Genomic DNA, 6000 nt, shown 5'->3' with positions numbered 1-6000 from the left:
GTGTGTGTGTGTAGTTCTGGGTGTTAAAGAGAGTAAATGCAGGGAATCTCTCAGTGTGCGGATGCTGAATGTGAAATGTCAATGTTATTGAACAGGTGCTGCGAGGCAGAGCTGTGATGTTTTTATTTCCAAGCTCTTGTCGAGCGAGGCAGAGAAGAGAGGGCTCATGGGATAATGGGGGAGGTTCGGGGGTGGGGGACTGTGCGCGAGTGTGCTTCTTTGTGTATATGTGTGTGTGTGTTTTACAGTGTGTAGCAGGTATGAGTGCCTAGATCTGTGTGTATCCAGAGTTTATTCCGGGGTTTATTGAGAAGAGGGAAATGAATACTGGCTTAGAATAAATGCTCTCAATCTCCTCATTGAAAATGTTAACTGCACTGTGAATGGTATTATTTTTTGTTCACCCTCATGTCTTTCAGTGGCTACATTCACCATGTGTTCCACATGATGCCAAATATGGCAGCCGTCTTCACCCATGCATACACCTCTACTGTCAAGCTGTTATCACCTCATTTGTTCCATTTACACATCATTCATGGTTTTTTCCCTTCTCCTCTGTGTGTGTCTGTTTTTTTCCCTTCAGTTTTTCTCTTGCAGACTGTCGTTGTGTCAATACTTGTTGAGAAGCAGTGTGGCAGTGAACTAGGAGGTGAATGCAGTCAAGGTTAGTCAACAATGTTTCACCACACTGGAGCGCTGACTAAAGCAGCATTTTCCTCTGCCCTAACCCTCTCTCCTTCCCCTCAAAATGTTTCTATTCCTGCCCCACCCAGTAGACTGCGATCATGTCCTCTACCTGCCCATTTTGCTCTCAGGCTTATTCCTCTCCTTCATCATCCTCACCCCTTGTAGTGCTTCATCTTCTCCACCATACTCCTCCTTCCCCTCTCAGCCATCACTCCTGATACTTTCTGTTCCCCTGGAGAGAGCAGCTCAAACCTGTCAGCGCTCATTCGTCCCTTAACTGCTAACTCATGCTAACCCGCTCTTGTGTTTGTGTCTGGATGCATTGTTTTCCTATTTAATGTGCAGACCATTCTCTTTCCTGCGGCCAGTGCAATACTGTCTTTTGGCGCTGTTACTTAAAGCCACCAATCTACCAATCCTCTTTTTACTGCGGTTTCACTTGTGATTCTGCGTTGCACTTTTAATTCCAATGGGCACATATGAAAATGTGATTACTGTCTTGCCGTTTCCACTCCCCTCTCAGGCCATTATATAAAAAAATAAAAAAAAAAAAGAGGTGAGAGAATGTCCACAACAGCGGCGGAGAATCCAGTCACGATATGGAGGGGGCTGCAGTTCAAAGCCGACTAGCAGGTTACTTAATGAGTTTGGTAATTGGCTTGCTTTGGCCTCCGCGCATCCCTGCCCTCCTGCTGCTGACGTGTGCAGGAATAGAGAAAGCTACGGATTGCACTCCCTCCTTTGCTCCGTCTTTCCTTCCCTCGCTCGACCCATCCATCTTTCCCTCCACCCATCCCTCTTCCACGAGCTGACTTAAGGAGCCAGTGCTGCATCAAGCCTCCTCTGTCTATTCCCTCCTGTTCCTATTATGAAAACAGTTAGTATGCTGCATGTTAGGTTTCCACTCTGCTCAATATCGAATATCACCAGTGTTACTCTATCTCTCATTCCCCCAGTCTCTCCCACTCGGTCGCTATCTCTTACACGCACACTCACTTTCTACCACACAAACACACACACACACACACACACACACACACACACACACACACACACACACACATACATCTATTATATGTTAGATGCTTCATGCATTATGCAGAATATGTGCATCCAAACAAGCAATTTGCAGAATTTCCAGTTCACCACTTCTGAGTAGTAATTCTCTGTGTGTCCACAACAACATAATGAGAAACACAGTTCCATGCTCAGTTGATTTATAAGTCCAAACAATAAAGACAAAGAGTAGCAGGCTTGCCATGTAATCATAAATGACACTTAACATATTATTCTCAGATTTCAGCACATTATCTCCTCACCAGAGACATCAAAGCAACAGCTATTCTTCGTGTCTCATTGCTGTTATAATAATGTGTAGTGATGAAAAAAGGCAGTATCACATCTGGTGTAAATCTGGTTTAACCACATGTGGAATTATAGTGATAATAGTTTGGGAAAAAATTGAAAAAAGGACCTTCATGGTTTTGTTGTAATCGATAGAGGTATGGTTTTTAGTCTGGATTGTTTATTGCTATGTTTGTTTATAAAAAGGTTTAGTGCCTTTGGGGATCTGCACTAGTGAAGCTAAACCTAATATATATTCTGGCTAATGAGCGAGCTTCCCACCTTCTTGCCTATTCCCATTAATTTCCATTTTGTACCTTTAAAAATCCATAAATAAAGCCTGCATGCATTAGTAAATGTAGCTGTCTCCAGTTGCGAGACTGCTGCCAAGCTTTTTATCTACTCCCACAGTGGAACGGTTGATTCTGAACGCTGCAGGGGTTGGAAGGCCAAAGCACAGCTAAGTGGCTCCTCTTGACCTCAGCAGTGATCTCCAAACTGTCTGCTCTGACTGCACACAGACCGATTTTTACCCATTCGCTCCCACAAAAACAGTCTAATCTCATAACACAGCCTCAACACCCTCTCTGTGTGCTGTCTCTTTGAATAACACAACCTTTTCTCACCACACCCAGTGCTGACATACTGACCGTACATTTGCCTTTGAGATTACTTCTCTCTGCTATTATTCATGCCAAATGATAAAAAAAAAAAAGGAATGTGAGGAGGAGAGTGAGGTGGAAAAATCCAAGATGTGAGAAATCAGCTTGAACAGCTTGAGAATCTTGTTCCTCTGACCTACAATGGATGTGCTTATTCTAGTTATCGCTATCTATCTGTAAACTAGATGGCTGAATCATTAGCTTACACACTGAGAGCAGCCATGCGTGACCAGAGGAGAATAATTGATTTTTGAATAAGCATTGGTACTGGAGGAAAAAAAAAGAAAAGATACAGCTTTGTGGGCCATCGCGCCATATTGAGCATCTTAATACGCATGTCATGAATTATCGTGTGTGGAGTTAATTTTTTTGTTTTACACGTTATGAGCCTCAGTTCCCCCACCCCCCTCTTTTTAGCACAGCAACAGCATGAAGCTGCACCTCTGCTCACTGTCCATAGGGTGGCAGTGTATGGAGGTGGGACGGCCATGTGCTCTGTGTGGAATGGAGCAGTCACCGGCTATCTGAACAGATTAGCTCACAGACAGTAACCACACAGGAATCACACACCCCAACCGCCACTGTCTTTTGCTCTCACAATCACGGAACTTATTTGCTTTCCAGGACTGCCGATCACTTTTAAACACAGTTTCACTTTACTTGAATAAGATTTTCCTAACTGGATCCAGAGCTAAGCACCAGACACATGTACTGTTTGTTTATGTTGCTGTGTCTTTGTTCACAAGAGGATTTGCCTGAAATGTAAACTTCCTCTTTTGCACCACAGCCTGCACTCTGTCTCTCTGTGGCCCTCTTGGAAATACAGTCTCATTCCTCAGAGCCTGTTCTCGGTGCAGCCATGGCAGGCTGAACTACTCTTTTATTCAGATGAATGAGGCCCTGTTTTGCCTGGAGAATCAGACAGACACAGACAGTCCATGTGAGAGCTCGAAGAATGTCTGTGGAAAATCAGGGATTTAGTGAAATATCATCTATGGTATTACTCGTGTGCATTTCTTTGTGTCTGTTTTCATTTTGAATATATGTGATGTTATGGCCACACCGATTTGGCTGATTATTTTCTGGTTCTTAAGCATTTCACAAAATGATTCTTAGCTTCTTTCTTCGTTTAAGCAACCTGTGATCTAATGGAAAGGGTAGACCGGTAGAGATCCTGTGAAGTTTGTTGCTTTTGTTCATATATATCAACATGCTGTAGTTTATAAAAAGCTGTGCGTCCTCTCACTAACATTGAATCGGTTTGTTTGCCAGGTAGCAGCTATCTCCATCTGGAATAAGATTTACCTACATCCATTTTTTTTAATATGCAATAGTTTTACCAAATGGCCGCTGCAAGCAAGTTTCACTCTCTTGAGTAGCTTGTGTAGCTTGGCAAAGACATTAGACATATGTAGCCTACAAGTGTCTTGGTTTTCAGAGTGTTGCGAGGCTGCCAAATGTGACTGTGAATAGCTATGTAAACAAGATAGCTATGTGAGGCTAGACCTTGCACTGATTGCCTAAAGTGAAATACCATTCTTTGGCTCCCCTCACATTTTTACAACTGTGTTAATGATCTCAAATAAAGGCTTGGTAGGTAGCAGCTTAATTACTATCTGTCTGTTTGGATTCTCTCCAAAGGACATCTTTATTTTCAGTTAGTCTTTTGTCACCTTGATAGGGCTTGTTGTATAGAGAAAAGTGTAACGTCTATTGTTTGAAGGTCCTTTTTCTTTTTTTAAATGAATGAAATCTTACTCTGTTGAGCAATGTTCTTTTTAGCTAAAGCAGTAGTCCTTGAAAAACTTGAATCTTCATATCCACAAGCGTGTAGTTAAACCATATTTAGCTGAGTAATTTCCTTGAGTTACTTTGTTGGGAGATTGGAGAGGATTGTTTTATTGCTTCCCCTTCTCTCAACCCCCTCCAGGCAAAGTCTGTGTTTTAATTAGTCATGTAAGACCCTATTTTCCCTTTGGATTCCCCAACTTGTAAAGTGCTCTCTTAAGAATCCATGAAGGCTAAAAGGGGCAATGAATGATTTGAAGTCAGCTTTTTTTTGCTTGCCTGCCAACAGAGAAGAGCGGGGGGGCTATCAGCACTTGCCGTCAGAATGAGGAACAGTAACTTCAAGCAGCAGTCACACAGAGTCTTTGTTCTTTATGGATATAGTACGTGTGGCGAAGAGAGAGTCACTGCTTTAAAGCCCCATCTGGAATAGCACTGTTCAAGTTTCTAATACGTGAAGAACGGCTCCTGTAGATAATACCTGCCTGAGAATGGTAAAATGGTCTCAAGGTTCAATCTAGCACATCTGTTCTTCCTCACTGTATTATGTTTTGGCAGCAGGGAAGTTAGCTTGTTACACTGCAGAGATTTAGTCGTGTGTTAAAATTGAGCTTCTGAAGTACACCCCCACCACCGCCACAACCTAACCCTCCCCTTGGTTTACAAGTCTGTTTTCTTCTCTCGATCCCTTTTTCCTTCAACTTGTCTGCTCATCCCTGGTGAATGTATTAAATGAAGTTACTAGATATGAGTGCTTAAGAGGCCAGGGCCTCTGAGGCTTGCCAAGTCTCTCACAGGCTTGGCTCAGTCATCCATGTCACTTTTTTCTGTTGTTTCAGCTACTGGCTGACTTATTTGTATTGCTGAGCACTTTCTCTCCCTCACTTGCTCTCTGTGTTTGCTGCCTCTGAGTGGCTTGTTTTTCTCCGGCGTGGAGGAATCAGGCTAAAGCAAACAGTGTGTGTCAGCCACAGCTTTTGTTAAGTATTCATTTTTAATGAGCGTAAGTGGCTACAGAATCCTATAAACCATAAATGGAGTAGTCAGGCTGGGGAGGGGGGAGGGAGGGGCCATGTTGGCCTTTGATTCAGTGGCACTCTCACAGTCTTTTTGTTTAGTAACACTTGTACTAATTATGTTGGATGTGAATGGAAAAAAAAAAACATATTCCAAAATGATAGTTTGTGTTGCTTTATTGTGCCATTTTTTTCCCTTCATACGCCCCCTCTGGTTCTGGTAGCTCTTACAAGGAATTGTTCTCCTTTAATAATCTTTAGGAAAAAGCGTTACAGAAAAGTGTCATTTTTCTCTTTCGAGCAGCACACAGCTCTGTTAGATTTCATTTCCTCTGAATTCAGAAAGACGCACCTAGTAACCAGTTTTTGTTCTGTCGGGATCGAAGGCACTGTAGCTGTAGAAGGGGGTGCTCAGGGAAAAGGTATTGTGATGGGCCGTTTGAATGCTGAACAGAATTGAATAGACACAGTCAGCTTCCCAGATACATGCTTAGGCCTGTAGA

General features: G+C 42.8%; 1 protein-coding gene across 1 annotated transcript in view; it reads left to right on the top strand.

The window, feature by feature from the left end:
- Positions 1–644: 644 nt before the first annotated feature.
- rere (arginine-glutamic acid dipeptide repeats) overlaps positions 645–6000 on the top strand; it is a 103621-nt gene continuing 98265 nt past the window's right edge. Inside the window, exon 1 of the mRNA XM_022741494.1 lies at positions 645–664. The gene's annotated coding sequence lies outside the window, so the exon portion shown is untranslated. The remainder of the gene's footprint in view (positions 665–6000) is intronic.

The sequence above is a fragment of the Seriola dumerili genome, unplaced genomic scaffold, assembly GCF_002260705.1.
Source record: "Seriola dumerili isolate Sdu_G_001 unplaced genomic scaffold, Sdu_1.0 BDQW01000056.1, whole genome shotgun sequence".
Taxonomy (NCBI): Eukaryota; Metazoa; Chordata; class Actinopteri; order Carangiformes; family Carangidae; genus Seriola; species Seriola dumerili.
The sequence above is the reverse complement of the archived record's forward strand: the minus strand, read 5'-3'. Positions and strand labels throughout refer to the sequence as shown.